At 42.0% G+C, this 22392-nt stretch overlaps 1 protein-coding gene across 3 annotated transcripts in view; it reads right to left on the bottom strand.

Moving 5' to 3' along the window:
- NPAS2 (neuronal PAS domain protein 2) overlaps positions 1–22392 on the bottom strand; it is a 90055-nt gene that overhangs the window by 56023 nt on the left and 11640 nt on the right. The gene's annotated exons all lie outside the window — the stretch shown is intronic.

Raw genomic sequence — 22392 nt, 5'->3', positions numbered from 1 at the left:
TGCTGGTGCCCAGGGTATGGATTTACACCACCCTTTTAGGTGGTGTTAGTCCACTGAGTCCAATGGAGGGCTTCTTGGTGACGGGGAGGCTTTTTTTGTTTGTTTTTTGCCTTCTTATACCAGCAAAAAGCCCTGGAAGTGGCAGGGTGGCACCGTAGTAGCACCATCCCTAGCAGTTCCAGGGCTCTGGATTGGACTGCTCGGCTGCTTCTACTGTCTTCAGTGCAGCTTCTACAAGAGTTCACATTTTGTCATCATAAGCTTCCTTCATCAAAGAAAAACCATTTCAACCTCATCAAATACAACTAAGGCAAAGCAGAAAAATGAAACTGTTATTCTTTGTTCTTAACAAATGTGAACTATTCTGATATACGTCAGTGATACAGATTTAATAAAGAATATTCACAAAAATTAATAAGTTTTAATCAAGTACAAGAGGAATAATAGGAAAGATAAGAGTATGTTTATTAGCTGTATTATTCAGAAGATTGAGAAGGGCCCAAAACAACACCCTGTAGAACTTTTATGATTTTGATTGATTAAAATCACTGCCAAAAGAGGAAGCAGAACTCTAATCCATTTTTTGTAATCAGAAACTAATTAGAGGTAGTGGAAAGTTACTTTATTTGATAATGAGGCAGTCTTTCAGAAAATATTTTAAAAGTTATTACCGGTATTCTTTTATATTAACCATATTAGATTAATGTAGTTTCATGCTTAGTCAGTCATTTTTGCCTTAGAAAAATATAAGTTCATAACAAATAGAGGATTGCTAGATAGAGGATAAATTTTTTCACTGTTGTTCTAACATGAGAGACCCTTACTTCCATCTTTTAAGACACCTGGCCAGTTAGAAAGATGCTTTTATTGCCTACTAATAGGGGAGCTATATGAGTGAATGCTGAATTTCAGGCTGTAGACTTTGTGATATGCCACATTGTTCTAACCTTCAAGGATATTCCTAGACTCTAGGTCTCCACTCCATTCCTTGCTTTGGATAACACCTCTTTTCTTCTTCCTGAGATAAGAGTGTAACACTGTGGCTAGTATACTGTTTTATGGCATCCACATGGCCTTTACCAAGCAGCTGTTATTCTATTGAATGACAGGGCTGCATTCAAGATGCCTGGGGAGTTCATTACCATACTAAAATCCCCTCCTCTAGGTGCTAAATGCCCACCTCTTTTAGATCATGTGACCTGTATTGGCATGTGGTGGGCTTAACTTGAATTGACATGTGAAGGGATTGATCAAAGGGATATAATCAATGATGGTAGGGGTATGATCATATATTAAAAGTTTGTTATCTGACACCAGTGGACAAGAAGAAGAGTTTGGATTTATATTCCCCCTTTCTCTCCTGTAAGGAGACTCAAAGGGGCTGACAATCTCCTTGCCCTTCTCCCCTCACAACAAACACCCTGTGAGGTGGGTGGGGCTGAGAGAGCTCCAAAGAACTGAGACTAGCCCAAGGTCACCCAGCTGGCATGTGTGGGAGTGCACAGGCTAATCTGAATTCCCCAGATAAGCCTCCACAGATCAAGCGGCAGAGCAGGGAATCAAACCCGGTTCCTCCAGATTAGAATGCACCTGCTCTTAACCACTACGCCACTGCTGCTTGTTGGCTGAAAGGGGGTTGTTGGCTGAAAGAGCTTTATTCTGATGATTACTGAGTTTTTCTATGAACACAAAAATGAAGTAGACAGTTAAACATCATCAAAGCAATGTATTCACCATTTATTTTACTCCCTGACATCACATGAAGGAAGCACCCTTGCAAGGGGAGGATGGAATTATCTTGCATGGCAAGCTGCACACACAGCTAATCTCAGACCCGCTCAGTTTACACCCAGGAGTTTCTGCCATACTCTGTGACATCTTAGGGGGCGCTATATTCACAGCCACCTTTACCGTAAGCCACACCACAGAAGAAAGACCCTGCTTTTCACACCCTCTCGGCGGGAGCTTCAGCATCACATGAGGTAGTTGATAGCAGAGCTGACCGGGCTTTTATTTTCCCTCCAGTGACCAGTAAGTGCATATTGCTAGTGCATATGACAGACATATTGCTAGTAATGACTTTACAAACTTTGCTTCCACAAGCACCGGAAATGAATGCCGGATGGCTATCAGAATGTTTCCGGTTAACTGAGGGAGGATTTGTATTGCCATCTGTGACAGATGCCTGTTAATAGAGTTATCCAGATAACCAAGTGTTGGGTAGCACAGCTTTTACTGTATTACAGGAAAAGCTGCCTTCTTTTGCTTGTTATTAAAGGAAGGTTTTAGTAGAACTTATCAACTATATTTCAACTCAAATTATAATAAACTTCTATTTTTTAATTGAGGAGGTACAAAAGCACCTTAGAAATGGCAGACATCAATTTATATATTAGCTTGAATAGCTTGATTATGAAGACAATTAAGAAGCAGATGTTCAGAGTAGCTGGAATAAGGCCTAATTTCTTTATTTTACTAAAATTTGACTTTTCAGTGTGAAAAGAGTAACCTATTGTTAATGTCCAGTAAGCACCATGTTTTTTCAACAGTAATGTTATACTCGGGACAATAATAGACTGTTCTCTGTATGTATATCTGTAAAAAACAACCAAATCACTTAATATCTTTTAATGCAATTGGTACTCCAATGTTAAACATTTTAATTAGCATATTTGTCTGTGTTTTAATGCTGAATCCAGAAAAATCAAAAAGTAATATAGGTAGGAATCATAAATTTAAAACTAAAGTGATTTTTTTACGATGGGCATTAGATGTAGGGCCATCACGAATTATCCAACTAAATCCAGATAAAAGGGAAACACCTCTAGGGTTGGATAAGTAAGGAGTGTCTTCTAAAATTTCTTAAGCATAGAAATGTATGAGCCGGACAATGTAGCTGCAGCAAGACAATAAGGTCTGGAAAGAGACCAAAGGGGGTCAACCAAAGCTGAACTATAATGCATTAAGAGAAAAGTCCTCAAGATTGATCCACAAGATGGCCAAAGTTTTACCCTGTTGCAAAGTTACATATCACAAATTAGGCTGCATAATGAAGAGAAAGAAACAATGTCTCCTATGATAGCAGGACCTAAATTAGTTATTAAACGATATTTATACATTAGACTCCACTACTTCACAATAGAATGTTTCTAAGCTGCTTTAAGAGTTTCTTTGGTCAACAGGCAGGGTAGAAAACTAATCTGAGGGTTCCATAGGTTAACACTTCCAAATTATAGAGTTGCTGCCCTTTCTTAGACATCCAAAACAGTCTTACAGTGCAATATACGTTTATTCAGAAGTCCTCCTATATTCAATGAGCCTTGCTCCCAGTTATGTTTTCTTCTGATTACATCCCCAATCATTAAATTTTCAGCACTGGAGTGCTCTTGATCTATGGCTATACCTGGCAGACATACTGTTTACTAATTCTCTCTCATAAGAAAGCTGCAATCACTATTGTTTTATTAAGAAAAGACCACAATCCTGAAAACACTTTCCCTAGAATAAGCCCCATTGAATAGACCAGGTTAGGACTACTCCAAAGCAGGGGCGTAACGAGGCAGCCCTGGGCAAACTGTAGCCCTGGGCAAAACCTGTTGGATGCAGCAAGTCCCTGTTGATGCCCCTCACTTCATGGGCTGCTACACTCCACCACTCTAACTCAAATCTTTCTTTTGCACCAGGACATTGGTGCCTGCAGGTTGTGCATTTTTAGACATATCAGCACCAAAATTTCAGCATATCATCAGGAGATCAAGGTCCTAGCTTATGCTACTCCCCAGGTACTTGCAGTAAGGTTTGGTTCTAGGGAGTCCAAAGTTATGGACTCCCCAAAGGCGCACCCATCCCCCACTGTTTCTAATGGGAGCTAATAGGAGATGGGGGCTACAGTTTTGAGGGTCCATAACTTTGGCCCCCCTGAACCAAACTGCACCAAACTTGGGGGGTGCCATCATCTCCAGATGATACCCTGAAATTTTGGTGCCGATACATCCAAAAAAAAATGCACCCCCTGCAGGAACATCCTAGAAATGTCTGCTCCAAGAATTTTTTTTTGTTCTTGCATTGAGTTTTCTGCATTGCTGTCAATGGGGGTTGCAGGCTGCGGAGGCACATTTCTGAAGGCACAGTCTCAAAACTTGTCAGGGTCTCATCATGAGACTTGCCCTAATGATACCCCCCCCCAGGTTTGGTGCAGTTTGGTTCAGGGGGGCCAAAATTATGGACCCTCAAAACTGTACCCCCCATCTCCTATTAGCTCCCATTGGAAACAATGGGGGATAGGGGCACCCCTTTGGGAGTCCATAACTTTGGACTCCCTGAACCAAACCTCACCAAACGTGGGGGGTAGCATAAGGACAGTCTCCTGATGATACGCTGAAATTTTGGTGCCGCTAGCCTAAAAACTGCGCCCCCTTCAGGCCACAAATGGAAAATCACTAAAATACCCAAAAAACGAACCCAGCATTTTGATGCCCCCCACAAGGTGATGCCCTGGGCAGCTGCCCACCTTGCCCAATGGGCATTACGCCAGTGCTCCAAAGTCTACCCAGCATGCCTTACTGTAATATACTTTTTGTGGTGCTGCATTTGAGACACATTTGGATGCTTCAACTAGTACAGAATGCAGCAATTTCACCTTCTGACAGGTCACTTGGTGACAAATAGGTCACTAAGAACAGGTATCCTATTGCCCAAGACTCTTCACTCTCCCACCTCCAGACTTTTTTGCACAATCCATGGTGCAAGCTTTTTACCTACACAGATCCAGCAGTGCAATCCTAAGCAGAGTCACACCTTATTTCAAATCAGACTAGACATTGTGACTATTAAGAGGTCAGGTTTCCCAGTCACACAGGCACTGTGGAGAACTAAAGGTAAAGATAGTCCCATGTGCAAGAACTGGGTCATGGAATTACGTCAAGTTTACTAGGCAGACTATGGCCCTTTCTGCACAAATCACTTACAATGTATCTAAAATGTTCCCCCCTTTATCACAGTGTCCATTCACACTCACCCCCTTGAAACAATTCCTGGCCACCATTATGTGATATTTTTTCCCAAGCTAGATGTAGAATTGATGCTTCAGTGCTTCACAATTTCATGCTGCAGTTCTCTGTACCTCATATACTCGAAGCTTCAAAGATTAGCCTCCCCCAAATAAAAATAAACAAGAAATGGTGCAAATAAACAGGCGAGGGGGAATGGACTCAGAAAATGGCACTGAGGAGGAAGTCTGGGGATGGCACAGAGGTGTGGGAAATGTCTTAAAGAGATCACAAATGGCAGCTGAAGATGTTTTCAAAATGTTTCAACCAAAAAAATCATTTTAAACAGACACCCATTTAAAATGTTTTGAGGCTGCAAATAAAGTGGAATTCCATGGAGGAAAAATTTTATTTTCTGCCTCAAAATGTTTTAAAAGGTTTGTGTGGATAGGGCATATGTTTATGGGGTGGTTTGCCATTACCTTACCCAGTCATCTATACTTTACTCCTAGCAAACTGGGTACTCATTTTATCAACTTCAGAAGGATGGAAGGCTGAGTCAACTTTCAGCTGGCTATCTGAAACCAACTTCTGTCAGGATAAGTCTCACAGCTGCAGCTGCATCTCCCTACCATTCCCAAAGGGGATTCCCAGCAGCGTAGGGAAGGCAAAAAACCTCCCTACCTCCAAGAAGCCCCAGCGGGCCGCATTGCACTTATGTCAGCTAAAAGGCTGGCTTAAGTGTGGGCTGGGGCTCATCAGTACAACACCAGCAAAGGCCAGGAGGGAGCAAACTAATGTTGGTTCCTCCCCTGGCCCCACCCCCCAGCCCACCCTTGCTATGCTGGCAGTGCTGGAGGAACAGAGATGCTGCCACAGCATCCTGCACCACATCCTATCACGGGGGCGGGGCGGGGGGGGGAAGGGGGGAATGGCAGCTACACAATGGCAGTTTTGTCCCTTTCCCAGAGTGAGTGTCCCAGAGAAATCTGTCAGCGGGGCCTCCCCACTGCTCCCAATGGCAGATTTGTCCCACCACCACCTTCGGATGGGGCTGTCAGGTTGTAACCAGAGCTTCTGAATGCAGTACATCAGCTGACCACTCTGTGCCCTTTAAAAAAAACTCCACAGGGCCTGATTCTACACGTGCTGTTTCAAAATGAGGCAATTTAATACCACCCTGGCTCAGGAAAACTCTTTGAAATGGCAACTCTCGACAGTTTGTGTGTGACTCCAAGTTGAATGTGGGGAACCAAGACCCAACTCTCTAAATGTCAATATAGCCTTAGCCCATTGACTTCAGTGGACTTAGAGTGGTATAATTCTGTTTATGATTGCACTGACTTTAGTACTTGCATACCTTGGAGAACACTTTCTCCATGATGTTCTGCTGTGACCTATGAGATCATCGTAGATTTTCTTATTATTCTGTCATCCATGGCACTAATGCATGAAAACACACATCACACCTATCCTTCTACTTTGTTCTCTGGTTATACAATCGCTTAAACCAGAGTATTTTCCAGAAGCAATGGAAAATATTTTTATTTGAGTTGGCTTTAAAAGACAGGACAAAACAGATACACTGCAGTCCTGATTCTGGTCCAGTATTTTAGAATTTGAATGAGTTAATGCTTATTTTAATTCTTAATTGTTTCAAAGTTTGATTTAGCAGGCTAGGTACAGTGAGACAGAATTGGAGCAAACAAATTAATACTTCTGTCCATCTTAGTATCAGCACAACTGAAGCATTTTTATATCACGGATCTCCACTCTTAGGGCTGTGCCCTCCATTGTTATAATTACTATTGTGGGTTGTTTAATGGCTATTATATTGTTTTCAATGGTGAATCAAGCAGTGAAGTCAACACTGCTGTTGTTTGCACAAGAACAGTTTTAGATCAGTTGGCTTCTTTTATTTGCTTGCACTTAATAGCTTTGGGACTAGCTCTTGGGATTAAAGTTGCAGTGCAAATGTGTATGAACAGACACTTCTTATTAATATTGCCACTAATCTGCCCTTTGCAAAAAAAAAAATAGGCTGTCTCTGCTGCCTGAGTTCAAGCTGATGTCCTAGTCACACTTCACAGACACGAGAAGAACAAACAATTTAAAACAAACATTCATCAGCGAAGACTCTGCCATCTGCACAACTCAGAGCACTCTTTGGTGTACATGTTCCCTCCCAGCAATGCTAAACAGGATTAGCCTTCTGAACGCAAAAGCAGGAAAAGTAGGTCACTTCAGCAACACTGTTCCATGTGATGAACTGACGGTGCATTTGTAATGGTCTGTTCACAGCCATTTCTCTTCCTCAGCTGATTACAGCAAGTAAACAAGGGAACACCTATGTAACCTGTCAAAAGAGGGATTCCTAAGGGCTTATACGGGTTCCATGAATGGTAGCAGTGGAATATCTGACATATGGTATTTGGTATTACAAAAAACTTAAAACAAGTTTGCTGAAAAACATAACTGAGGAAATGTTTGCAAAGAGTAACTCCACCCCACTGCCTGTACATGTATCCATGTGATTAAGACCCAGTTTTTTGCAGCATTCCTGCCCATGTGTGCAAAATACCCAACACATGCACAGAGGCTTTGTGCAGTAATTTCCTTAAATGCATAGATATCAGGGGATGGGGCTAGCTCCTGTCCCCCCTGCTTGACTTATTCATCTCAGATAACATGCTGAGAAACAACTGAAGATGATTCAGACATGATGAAGTATCTAAAAGTAAAGGAGGCCTTTTAGTGTGTCCATTTCATATTTTTCTATGGATCCTAAGCAGTGTGACACAAATATTCCCTGCCACACTACTTTTATTTTAAAAAGAGAGAACAAACTCATATAACAGACATATTTGAGATGGGATCAGTCATCTTCTGTAATAGTAGCACTTGTTGCATGGGATGAAATAAACACCAAGTTCAAGAAAAAAAAATCTGTTTAGCATTTAATCTCCATTGTTGTTTTCCAAGAGTGAAAATATCACTCGCCATTAATTTAAATGGGCCTCCTGAAGTGGTCATTCATCACTGATGACAAACCCAGTTTGAAAACCTAAGCAAGAGGATCTGGAGTATTAAGACAGCAGGACCCTTGAACCCCCAGTCATGCTGCTCACCTTACTTTGTTTTGTTTGTTTCATGCTGCCGGACAACTTCCGTTGGTTGAACCTCTGAGAGCTCCCAGACTACACATTGCTGATAGGGGCAACTTTGTCGGCTGCAGATCAAGTTTTTCTTAGCTCCCACCTCCCCAGAGATTGAGGATCTTGAATTTGACAGGTGGACAGGAAGGGTCTGGATTTTAGACCCACTAGTTCTGAGAAGATCCAGAATCAGCAGTGTGAGTGAGCTGCTGTGCTCTTGGAAACAGCTTCCTGCCCCTTTTGTTTTTTCTTCTTGTTGGTCCTTTTTTTCTCCTTTTTCTTATTTTTTAAAAATATCTATTATTATAATTCTTACTCCTTATTAATTAAATGCCTCAGGAACTTCGGGTTCGATGGTTCCTTTTGTTGTAGAAAGGGATTCCCTAGGACTCTTAGCTGTACTTGTGGGTAGTGATTGCATCTGATGTGCAGACTGTGGCGAGTTGGACCAACTAAGTTCCATTAGTTCTTGTGCCCATGATTTGCATCTGTTGCTTTTAACCAATGTGGAATGTAGAGCCTCAATAGATTTTGGGTCAACTTCCCACACATACGGCATACTTTTTGCAGGAGACTCTGGGGGCTGTTGTTGCTATGATTCTTACTGTTATTACTGGTAACTTTTCTTTTCTTGTAATTGTTTTTGATAAAATACAAACTATTTGGAAAAAAAAGATGCTTCAGGAAACCAGGTCAGCCCTGTCCAGCAGCTAGATCCAGCAGAAATGAATGCTGTTTCCCAAAATCTAACTGAAAACCTAGATAGCATTTCTATCATTATATTCATTCCCACATTCTGAATCCAAACCTCACATGTACCTCAAAGCCAACTCGTCTCATTAATGATAGGCACACCAATAGGTATTACGACTACTGCTTGTATTATTGTTCATTCAACCAATGTCATGAATGGAAATACAAGTAAAGTACTAATGGGGTTTAGAGGTCCAATGAACTATCAGTACTATCAAATATTTTGCAGCCTGCGAAGTCATTTGTGGTTCTTTGTCACTTAGCAACCACAAAACACTTGTCTCCACAGAAATAATATTATCTCCAATCAAAGGAAATATCAGCTCCTTTCTAACATCTAAAAAACCAAGAAGAATCCATCAATAGTATCAATTTTCTCTAATAACTGTCTGAATACTGAAAGGTATTCAGACAGGCCAGCATAAAAACTGATTTTATTGTATCTCAATACAATCAAAGTCCAGAAATACACTGGGATCTTCAACAGGGGGCATATTCCAGTAGCAAAAGATGAACAAACCCTATGAGATCTTATAATAGTATTGTATAATCCAGCTTTTTCAAACCATCTTTTTGATCAGGCAATGTAAGTCCCAACTCCCTAGTGTGTTTAACACATCAGCGGTAACATTTAGAAAGTTGATGGCATCTTGCCCTGACCTAGATGGCCCGGGCAAGCCTGATCTTGTCAACTCTTGGAAGCTAAGTAAGTCGGCTCTGATTAGTATTTGGATGGGAGGCCACCAGGAAAATCCAGAGTTGTTACAGAGAGTGAAGAAATGGCAAACAACCTCTGAACATCTTATCCCTTGAAACCCCTAAAGTGTTGCCATAAGTCAGCTGTGACTTCACACACCAAGCTGGCTCCTCCTCTTTTTTATTTTTTGGAGCCTCAAAGCAGCAGAAAGCTTTTTGGTACACCACAAATGTAAGCAATCACCCTTTGCCTATGATTCAATCAATCTATAACCTAGGCCATTTCCGCACGGGCATTTCATGGCGGCCTGGAGATGGCAAAAACGCCGTCTCCAGGCCGCCATTCACACAGGGGGCGCAGCTGCATCGCAGCCGCGCCGCCCTTGCGCCGCCCGCCTGCCGAGCGAACGGCAGCAGCTTCGCAACGCCTCCCCCACCCGGCACTTATCTTGTCCCCGGGCCTCTGGCGTGTCGCCGAGGCCTGGGGACACGCACCCTGCCCTGCGCCGCTGGAGCAGGTGCGCAGGGCCGGGGGGGGGTGTCCCCAGGCCTCGGTGACGTGCCGGAGGCCCGGGGACACGCCGGGTTGGCCGGGCGCCGGCGCTCCGCAGCGCCGGCTGCCCGGCTCTTTCCAGGACCGTTCGTGCGGACGGTCCCAGCGTCGTCGGGTCGGCGCGAAATGCGCCGACCTAGCCGCTACCGCCTCCGTGCGGAAACGGCCATAGTGACACAATTTTCACTTTGCCACTACTTGGTGGTGGGATTCAGCAGGTTCACACAACTTCAGCAGAACCAGTTGTTAAAATGGTGCTTGTAAACAACAAGTTGTTAAATTATTTGAATCCCACCACCGGAACTGGCTGTTAAATTATTTGAATCCCTAAATTATTTGAATCCCAACACTACCACTACTTTTAGTCCAAATGATACCTCTCTTTTTCAGAGCTGAACTCTGGTTTTACAAGATTGCACCAGAGAACGGCTACGTACAAGAACTAACTGGTTGATTAGTAAGATATAAACAATTCATTTGTTTCAAAAAGTTTCCTTTTTATTAATAAGCATATGAATAATTGTTAAGTATGAATACACTACATGCAGAGGTTTAAAAAATAAAACTGGCAGCTCAGCTTTAGCATGGAGGGAGAGGCAAGACTTATAGCAGAAATATTTGCTGGTATTTATGTTGGATGAGACCAGAATCATACCAGGGCTAAGGGATCTACTGTGAGTTCTTATTAAATATTATATTTATATCCAATATGTTTTAAATCCATAGGATCCATATTCAATCTGTTTTAAATCCATAGAACCCATGCACTATTACAATTGTTGTTAAAAGTTTTGAAGCAAACTATCATGAATGTAGAAATTGATGTTTAGAATCCTCTAAAGTTCTGAGTAAAACTACGAAAGCCCATAATTTAAGTGTTTTGTGCAATTAATTTAAAATGTAAACTGTGCACGAGAGGTTAACAGCTGCTTTTGTGCTCATATTCATGCCTGTTGCTAGGTTAATAAAATTATAATGCGGCACATGTAAAGGGCACCCTTCTTAAAATAACTGCTTGAAGCTGAGTGCAAACGACATAAGATGAAGAACTCCTACAACTGCCTGGTAGGTTTTCATGTACTTTCTCTGAGTCATCAGACTTGTAGACACCAGATATTAGGTTAGACTGTCACATGTCTTTTAGTTTATACATTTGAGATAAGCAGCACAATCTGAATTCTAAGCCAATGTCGCAACAGAAACTAATAATAATCTTAGCTTATGAATGGGGGAAGAACAGAGATAAGTAATTGATGCTACTGACAGCACACAGTGGCATGATCTTATATGATAATGATAAGGAGCTATCTCTTTCCAGTGACCCAGATCAAGACTGACCATATTGGTTCCCCAACTGACACAAAATTACCCTTACTTTTTATGGGCAGCATAAGAACATAAGAGCAAGCCTGCTGGATCAGACCAGAGTCCATCTAGTCCAGCACTCGGCTACTCACAGTGACCCCCCAGATGCCTTTGGGAGCTCGCATGCAGGATGTGAAAACAATGGCCTTCTGCTACTGCTGCTCCTGAGCACCTGGTCTGCTAAGGCATTTGCAATCTCAGATCAAGGAGGATCAAGATTGGTAGCCATACATCGATTTCTCCTCCATAAATCTGTCCAAACCCCTTTTAAAGCTATCCAGGTTAGCGGCCATCACCACCTCCTGTGGCAACATATTCCAAACACCAATCATGTGTTGCATGAAGAAATGTTTTCTTTTATTAGTCCTAATTCTTCCCCCCAGTATTTTCAATGTATGCCCCCTGGTTTCAGTATTGTGAGAAAGATAGAAAAAATTTCTCTGTCAACATTTTCTACCCCATGCATAATTTTATAGACTTCAATCATATTCCCCTCAGACGTCTCCTTTCCAAACTAAAGAGTCCCAAACACTGCAGCCTCTCCTCATAAGGAAGGTGCTCCAATTCTTTAATCATCCTCGTTGCCCTTCTCTGCACTTTTTCTATTTCTTCGATATCCTTTTTGAGATGTGGTGACCAGAACTGAACACAGTACTCCAAGTGCGGTTGCACCACTGCTTTATATAAGGGCATGACAATCTTTGCAGTTTTGGGGTGCTGTGTGGTTTCCGGGCTGTGTGGCCGTGTTCTAGCAGCATTCTCTCCTGAGGTTTTGCCTGCATCTGTGGCTGGCATCTTCAGAGGATCTGGTAGTAGGAAAGCAAGTGGAATATATATACCTGTTGGAGTGTCCAGGGTGGGGGAAAGAACCATTGTCTGTTAACAAGTAAAGGGTGCAATTAGAAAGCTAGATTTACATGTGTTGAGTGGGATCCACCCATTAGCATGTGAGTAACAATGAAGATAGAAAGGTCACTAGGTGAGGGCATCTGAATAGAAGTAGCCTGTCCTTTGTTCCCTTTGATTGTATTACTGCCTGTAGTCATCCTGTGTTTGGGTGGAGCTGATTAGTCACTGTCTTGACTCTAGTGTTTTTCAACACTTGTAGCCAAGTTTTGATCATTTTCATGGTTTCTTCCTTTCTGTTGAAATTGTCCATGTGCTTGTGGATTTCAATGGCTTCTCTGTGTAGTCTGACGTAGTGGCTGTCAGAGTGGTCCAGAATTTCTGGGTTTTCAAACAATATTCTGTGTCCCGGTTGGTTTATCATGTGTTCTGCTATTGCTGATTTTTCTGGCTGAATTAGTCTGCAGTGCCTTTCATGTTCTTTGATTTGTGTCTGAGCGCTGCATTTGGTGGTCCCTATGTAGACTTGTCCACAGCTTGGATTCCTTCCCCCTATGTGCATCACTTTACATTTTGCTACATTGCTACATTGAACTGCATTTGCCATTTCTTAGCCCACTCACCTAATTTATCAAGGTCTGCTTGGAGTTCTTCACAATCCTTTGCAGTTGAAATACATAGGAAGACTTATACAAAGATTCTGTAGAAGCAGAACATTTCAGTATATGTTGACCAATTTACTGGAGCATTTCACTCAATGACTGCCCAAAAGAGACATGGGGTTACATCCAAAGGCCATTTTCTGACACTTCAGCATAAGGTCAACTGTTGCCTGTCTTGGTGCAACCTGTCATGTTTCCCCAAATGTGCTCTAAGGAACATCTTGAGGGAACAAAGGTGGGATCTGCAGTGAGAGGGAGCAGTTAACAAAGATGACCACCTCCCTCCACTGTCTGAAAGTGACTTGAATTCAACTGTTAATTACAGCAAACCAAGAAAAAGCTTATTGTAGATAGGATTGAAAATTGAAAAGAGAAAATAAGAAGTAAAATTAGAAACACAGCAAAAGGAACATTACAACATAATTTTTGTAACTGGATGTCTAATTATTAGATGTCTAGACTTATGCTATCTTTCAGGAAAGTAAGGGATATGTTCAGGTAACAATTACACTATAAGTACAAGCTTGAATTAGATGGCACACAGACCTGGTAAAGTTCCTATGATTTTAAAATCTTGATGTGGACAAGCAACGACAAACCACCTATGTTTGTCTCTTCCCTTGAAAACCTTATTGAGTTAAGTTGGCTGTGGCTTGAAGGCACTTTACACAATCATGTTATAATCCCAGTGGAATAAAGAGCAAAACAGTTGACCACAAAGGTTTACTCTGATCAAAAGCAATATGTAACAGTAATATTTGATCTTCCTGCTCTCCTACCAATGCTGTAATGTCTTATCCCATGCTTACAGCCACACTTAGACCTGCTTTTCCTTTTGGTGACATAGACAAATCCTTATATAGAGGCTTGCAAACCAATTTAATATTAACCTAGCAGAAATAGAAAATTCATCACAATAATTTCTAAAAGTACACTTTTTTACTTTTTGCAGAAAAGTAAAAATGGACTGGATCTCAATACCACCTAAAGTACAGATAGGTCGATTCCGCACTTGCTGAATCGACCTAGGTTCGACCTGGGTTCTTGAAAATACTGACCTAGGTCGATTCCACAGTCACTCCCCACAGCAGCCGAGGTCACCCTGCCGGGGCCAAACTCAGAGAGCGGGATCACCTCAGCGCCTATTCGCTCCTCGTTCCCAATTGGCTGTTGTTTTACGGCAGGATATATAGGACGAAAAACAATACCTGGTACACTAAAGCTGCAAATTGGCATACAAATATATTATTTTACTTATCTACCAATAAATATGTATAAATAACAATCCAATCTGCCCATCAACAGGTGCAGCCACGCTGCGATTCTGCAATGCTACATTAACTGCTGGTTGAAAGCTTCCGGACTATAGCACACGAACCACAATTGACTCCAATTGTTTGGAGTTCTTCTCCAGCAAGTTGTCAGCCTCACCAATTAAAGGAATGAGAGCCATATATTCGGGAAATGTTCATTTTACCCAGAAGCAACACACATTTTGTTTGCCTTTTCGGTGCCCTTCATCAGTGTATCATTTCTCTCCTCATATCAATTACGACATCCTCTTTCAACAGTTCCCCACAAGCTTCTACCATTGGTCTTGACACTTAGGTTTAGAGCACATCAAGAGATGGATGATCATGAACCTGGGGGGTTAGCAAACGGCAGTTCACATTGTCCTTTTGTTCTGCAGATTGTGATCTGGAATCACTGATTGCTTGTGTATAAAACTACAAGGCTGGAGATGTCCCAGTTTGTTGATGAAGTGGAGGGGCAAATCAGGTGTTTGGACTAATCAACTAGTCATATTATTTTTACATTTTTAAAGTATTAGTATCAGTGTATTGATCTATCAATATGGTTATTTAAATTTTTTAACTCTAAAGATCTAAAGATATACAGAGAGGGAAGGCTATGGGAAATAGAAGTGATATGGCAGGACAAGAAGTAGGAAACAATCGGCAACAGAGAGGAGAGTGAGGGGGAAGTGTCAAAGCAGCACAAGGGAGTGGGTGGGAGTTAAGACTAGGTAGGCCAGCTGCAGGTGGAGGGAAGAGATCTGGGGCAAATCTGTGCCCACTGGCAAATCTGTCCCACTCTGGCAGTGAAGCAAAATTAAAATCACACTACAAGTGGATTTGTTTGCTGCAGAGAGAGTGGAAAGTGTAAGCAGGGCTAGCGGAAATTCATCTGTATAAGAAATCTTGCCGCGATGGACATTTGCTTCCCCCATGCAGCAAAAACCTTGCATGGAAGTAGCCACTATTTTTACACCCCCAGTTTGCTCATGATGTGTTTTAATAATATTGCAATCAACTATAAAAACAATGTGTATGCTGTGTTCATACATGCCCTTCTTTATTCCCATCTCCTGTTGCACACAAAACTTGAATGCTTTCTTGTTTGATGAATATCAGTTTGTTTTGATACTGGTTGTTGCAATTTGCCTCCCCCCACCTGCTGAAATTCCCAGTTTAGAAGTCTGTTTGCATGGAGGAAATAAACTCTAATTCACAGAGGCACCTTTATTTGGATGTCATAGTACATTACAGTAGAATTAAACTAGGAAGTGTTCAATCTAGTACCATGCATTCGAGGAGAGTTGAGTTGGGATGACCAAGGCGGTGCATGAGTCAAGCAAACATGAGTTTAATGGCAGGGTTGTGAATCTGAACCTCAGCCATCATGAGGCGTTTTTTTGGAAAAAGATTAGTTAAAATATCCTAACTAAACAAACAAACAAACAAACAAACTGGCACCTGCAACTCTCTGAAGGTTCAATTCTTCCTGAACATCCTGGCATCCCTTGCACTCCTTTGTAATTGCCTTACTGCACTGGCTAGGATAGGAGATGAGAACCTTTTCTGAAGTTTATGCTGTTGCTATAGGCATGTCCATTCACAGTCCATTTCAGAAACGTGCTGAATTCCGTCACAGCAATCACTTCTTCGAGATGGTTTTTGCAAATATGAACTTTAGACAGTATGTCTTCACAGGATCCTTTTTACATACGGGAGACACAAGGGCCAATAGGGATCTAGCTGGTTTTCGTAATGGAATTACCCAGTATGGAAGACTGAGCTCTATCTTTTATCCCACCCTGTATCCAACATTATTAATGCTCTTTACCATTCGGCTCAAGCACGTTCATGCTCAGAAAATCACAGAATTTCTCCAGAAAACCATCATTAAATAATTTTTCCACAACTGCAAAATGATGTAAATTAAAATGCCAGGCTACCCATACGATGCCACATAATCAGTTGCGCTACAGTCCTCTTCTGTAAAACTGGTTGTTGTTTTTTTAAAAAACAGTGCATTCAAATAGGCATCTTAAATGATTCTGCAATGACATATATCATCTTCTGGATGCCATGTGAAGCAGTGTAATTTTTCATGCCCCAGTAGGTTTGCATTGGCCCAAAGTAACCGGGAATGAAAATGTGCAGTGACCTGCTTTAGAGAAATCACATTAACTGCCAGGATCAAGTGGGAAGATGAGACTCTTAAGTACAGCATGTTTATTCCTTTGTAAACTGCAGCAGAAAATGGACTTGGAAGAGCAAGTCTGTTGGACTTTCATGTCCCCAAATTCATTTTTTCCCAGAAGATCTCAATTATTTTAGTTTAAGGAAGCGCTTGAAGTATATGTGTGGTCTTTTGCTCTAACTCTTCTTGCATGGTTTCACCAATATGGTTCTCTTGAATTGCTATTGGTCCCAGTAGGGAAAAAAAATATACATGTGAGTTGATTCATGTGTGATTTTTATTGGGAAAATGGTACAGTGGAAACAATTAAACCTTTCATTCCCAGTGTAGAAGTCAAAACTGGGGTTGTCATGTAGGTATGATTAAATACTGGGAGATCTGATAATGGATTTCCCACACACACCCCAAGGTACCCAGCAACTATTTTAAAAGCCATGTTTTCCGTATCTATTGTGACATGTTATTAGGAGGGGACCAGTGATTGCAGCATATACTTGGGAGGGCATCAAGTCACAGCTAGTGATTGACAAGCCCATAGGGTTTTCAAGGCAAGTGACCAACAGAAGCACTTTGCTATTGCCTGCCTCGGCTTAGCAACCTTAATTTTCCTTGGTGGTCTCCCATCCAATTATTCACCATGGCTAACCGTGCTTAGCTTCTGAGATCTAACAAGATTGGACTAGCCTGGTATATCTAGGTCAGAGCAATGCATGCACTAATGGGATTTGTGTGTGTGTATACACACACGCACACGCGCACACGCACGCACACGCACACACGCACACGTGCACACGCACACACACACACCCACATATCTATATCTATCTATCTATCTATCTATCTATCTATCTATCTATCTATCTATCTCTATCTCTATCTCTATCTCTATCTATAAAGCCTTCACTGCTATAATTCTGCAATGGCAGAGAGCAGAACAACAGCCCTAGGACACAGCATCTAAAATCAGGAATATGGTGTGACTTGCAGCTGTGCCCACTCCAGATGCCATACAGATGTTGGCACAGTTATCTGTACTAGTTTGCAGTACAGCTAGTACAGTTTTGTTGGCACGTATCTGACATCCTCCCAGTCGGCCATGTGGTCCAGATTGAACAGGCTGTTGAAGTAGCAGATGGATATCAAATCAGCCCGTGGATCTGGGACCAGGCAGATAGATCCATTTAAGTCCAGACCTCCTAAAGAAGTAATGACCTCACATTCACCCTCTCATAGGACTGAATACAAGATCAACCCTGACATGGTGCTCTTTGCGAGCTGTGTTTTATTATTCAAAACCTCAGATGTGTTGCTGAATTTCCAGACCTGTTAACTCTTCTTGCATGGTTTCACCAGTATGGTTGCATGTCTTCTTCTATTAAATGAAATAATATGCACTGATAAATTGATGATTTTCAAGAGCAGATACATTTGTAACAAGTTCTTACAAGTATAGAATTCTAAAATGTTTTACAAATACTCCTGCAAACTCATCACCATGTTAGTCAGAATTTGTTCAGCCAAAGCACAGAGTATAGGACTGTTTCCTGTACTGTACTGCATTATTTCTTAAGCTACTGTTAATTTTTCTGTTTATTATTCCATAAATAAAATCCACCATTGATTAAAACTCTGGCTGGATGCCTGAAAAAATAAATCTCAGTTCATTTTCTGCCCTGAATATCCTTTGAAGCAAAATGTTATGTGTTTCCAAAAAGAAACTCACCTTTCTCTCCTATAATGAGTCTCCAAGCAACTTACAAATCCCTGTCCTTCCCCACCCCACAACAGATACTTTGTGAGGAAGGTGGGGCTGAGAGAGTTTTGTGAGAATGATGGCTAGTCCAAAGTCACTCAGCAGGCTTCAAAAATAGGAGTGGGAAAACAAACCTGGGTCACCAGATAAGAGTCCACCGCTCATGTGGAGGAGGGGGGAATCAAACTTGATTCTCCAGATTAGAGTCCACCTGCTCTTAATTACTACATCATGTTGACTCTCACACTGTACGCCTATACCTACACATTACTACATCATGCTGACTCTCACGCTATACCTACACATAGAATTATTTGCCTCCCCCACAGGCACCTGCCTGCCACCTAGGCTGCAACCTCTAGACAGGCCAGACCATCATCATCAGTAGAACTATCCCCAGATGGAAGAGACCACTCCATATGGGAAGATGACTGGTCCAGCGGGTGGAAGCCATGGATCCACATACCGCAACCTTGATCTTGTACCTACAGGACCATCCTGAGCTGCAACTGCAGAACCCACGTGGCTTGAGGATGGGTAGAGGTCAGCTATTCACCTGGCAACTCCACAGGCACACTAATTTTTGTCCTGCTCTTCCCCAAGGCAGTACCAGTTTCTGTGATCCATCTATGTGCTCCAGAGCAGCTGGAATATGGAATCATTCATAGCTCTGGCAGGACTAGCAAAGGCCCCCTGAAAGCCTCCCACCCAGGCTGACAGCCCTATCAGAGGAGCATGTCAACTCAAAAGGCACTGAACCTGAAAGGAAGAGTAGGCCTGAGATTGGGGCAGACATAGCCCACACAACCATGGGATCAAAGTGTCAGAAATAATAAACTTTACCAAACACATACCAAAACCAGGAACAGAAAACTTCACATAGGCATGACCACATGGGGGAGACAGTCCTGGGGAGGGAATGGTCCTGGTCACATGGATGCCCTCAACACTGAGAGCACACCTGCCGTTGTCCCCTGTGGCATTCTAGGAGATCTAACAGTATGACTGCTACAGGTGCCCCTGGATATTCTCCAAGTCCATGGGCCAGATGTCAAGCAGCAGACCCATGATGGCCACCAGTAGGCCTTACATGTGGCCCTTCATAGCATGCTGGAGTTGCTTCATGCCTTCTACCACCCTCTCCAAGCACTGCGAGATGGTCACTAGCTGGTCTAGTTGGGCCTCCATGTGGTGTTGGACTACCAGAAAGGGCATTAGCAGTGGCTGAACAACTTGCCTAAGGATGACAGCCTTCAGTGAGTCTACACCATAAGAAAGATTTGAACTGAAGGCCTCCTAGGTAACAGATCAGTAGCATTTGCATGTATGCAGTACAGATTCCAGAACTTACTGTTCCTTCTAGCCAAGGTTACTATTTGATGGCAAACTCACATCCAAGGACACTATAAATCTGCTTTATACCAGGTCAGACCACTGGTACATCTAGGTCAGTATTATGTGCTCCAACTGGCACTGAGTCTCCAAGGTCTCAGGCAAAAGTTTCATATCACTTCCTACCTGGTCCTTTAAATTGGACATGCTGTTGATTGAACTTGGAATCTCCTGCATGCAAAGCAAATACTTTACCACTGAGCTACAGTTTCTGTCGCCAAAACTTATCGCTGCCCTGCATAATGCATGAAATGCCCTAAAGATACTACCAGAACTGCTAGTTCCACAGAACATGATCACTGTCAGTGTCAGAGATATCAGAAATAGTTTTTCTTACTGCAGATGATAATGGTGTTAGCAGCAATAGGATTATTTTTGTTGCGTAGGGATCATCTGTTAAGGAAACGGTAGACAGTAATTAATGTTCTCTAAAAATCACACAGGGAATTCATGTGGTGTAATGTTAATAATACTGCTTTTCCCAGTAATTAATGCTCATTTTTCTCTCCTCTGGGATGCTTCTCTTTATCCTCAGAATTACCATTATATTACGAGCTAGTGTCATGTGTAGTTATTACCACATGTGGAACAACACATATGGAAAATGTTTACATTAGAATATATTGTAGCTGTAGGAAACTCCTCTGGTCTGGATTCAATAACAACCCACTCTCCTGTTTGAGGATCCTTTCAGCAAAATTCAGATGGACTTTACATTGTGACATAGCTCTTTTTCCCCCTATGTTCAATTATTTCATCTATAGTCCTGTAAGGACTTTTAAAAAAACGACATCTGATCACTGCTAATAATCAGTCAATGTCGCAGTTCTAGGCGTCAGATAATCACTACACAGATCACTGAGCTGTGTATTAAATACTTTTATCAGTGATCACAAATTGAACTGTTAAGAAGAGTTTGGATTTATATCCCCCTTTCTCTCCTGGAGGAGACTCAAAGGGGCTTACAATTTCCTTGCCCTTCCCCCCTCACAACAAAGACCCTGTGAGGTAGGTGGGGCTGAGAGAGCTCCGAAAAGCTGTGACTAGCTCAAGGTCACCCAGCTGGCATGTGTAGAAGTGCACAGGCTAATCTGAATTCCCCAGATAAGCCTCCACAGCTCAAGCAGCAGAATGGGGAATCAAACCCAGTTCCTCCAGATTAGAATGCACCTGCTCTTAACCACTATGCTCTGCTGCTCCTGAGGTAGAAAATGTACTCATTCTAATTTAAAACATAATAAAAAAATATACTGTGACTACACTTTATCAAGTTTCAGATTCTGCAAATATAACACTGACATTCCACAAAAGTAATGACACTACTCCAAGATTGTCTTATGTAAAAAGTGTATGTAGTTCAAGACACCTAATTTGCAATGGATTTTGGAGTTTGATTTTTTCCCAAAAAGTAAGAGCACATTTTTCTTTTGTTTTTTTCTCAGTGTGTCACAAAATAAGGGTGGCACAAAGTAAGAACACTGGTTCTACCAAGGTCTTTGCTACACTAAATGCTGTCAGGACAGAGAAGGTTCCAATCCTATGCATAATTATACAGGTAAGCTCCACTGAACTCTATGGAAGTTGTAAATAGAGATTTGTATGATTGCTTAGAAGTGTTTCTATTCCGTTGGCTTGGTCAATTCTCAGGTTGTACATTGGCTTGGATTCTCAGGTTTTACATTATTCCCCCAGAAAAATCAATGGAGCATGGCTGGACACTCCATGTTCAGGGGCCACTAAAAGTGGTTCTCTTGGTTCTATTCACTTGAAATTTGGTGGTTATTTAAAGGACAGGCACCACCAGCTCTACAGAAATTTTGGTGCTAGTAATTTTAAAAAATACTGGAATCCTGAAAAAATAGGGATATAAATACCAAACCAATGTTTGGAACCCAGGAAAGCTGATATTGTCCAGCTTCTTGATATCTGAATCCAAAAAAAATGAGGATTTTTTAAAGCTGCAGATTCCAAGTGATGATCATCTCCAGAGTTGTTGTTTCTGTTGAAATAACATCAACATAGAATAATCTGCATATTATAGGACCACAATGAATCTGCTATAAGTTAAATGAAATAGTTTTAATATTTCTTCAACCAAATACTTCAAGTTATTACCTACAGCAATTTAGGTATACTGGGCTACTTAAAGAGGTCTTCACTAGGAAAAATTGCAATTGTTAAATTGACAGAATTTTTTTTATTTCTAAACTTCCCAATATAATTAACAGCTAAATCCAGAAGGGGTGGTGGTGATGGTGAATCATCTCCTAGACATGACAACAGGCCTGCACTGGGGAATTTGACCTCTTTGGGGCACTTATCCTGGTGGAAGGGCAAAAACGCTGGTGGACAGATGCCGCAGCTCTCCAGGATGCCTGAACAAGCTGGCTCCATCAGCATAGAAGGCGTACGCTAGAGGAGTTCTCAGGGTGGCGCCAACTGTAGTTGTCTTTCACCTGGCCTTTAGAGCTGGGAACACAGCAGACTGATGTTATGCCACCTGAAAGGGTGGAACAACTCCATTCAGCCCCATGGAGGGCTTTTAGGTGGCCAGGGTTTTTTTTTCTTTTTAGCCAAACCCCTGTGCTGCCTGGAAGCCCTCTAGAGGTGGCATGGTGGAGCTGTCCCCAGATGGCAGACTTTGGATTGGGCTGCCCAAGAGCAATCCTGAACAGATCTGTTCAGAATCCTACTGAAGTCTATTCACAGTGGGGCTTACTCTCAAGAAAGTATTCCTCTTATA

Source organism: Sphaerodactylus townsendi, linkage group LG04 (genome assembly GCF_021028975.2).
Source record: "Sphaerodactylus townsendi isolate TG3544 linkage group LG04, MPM_Stown_v2.3, whole genome shotgun sequence".
NCBI lineage: Eukaryota > Metazoa > Chordata > Lepidosauria > Squamata > Sphaerodactylidae > Sphaerodactylus > Sphaerodactylus townsendi.
Note: the sequence above shows the minus strand (reverse complement) of the source record. Positions and strands in the feature narration are given on the sequence as shown.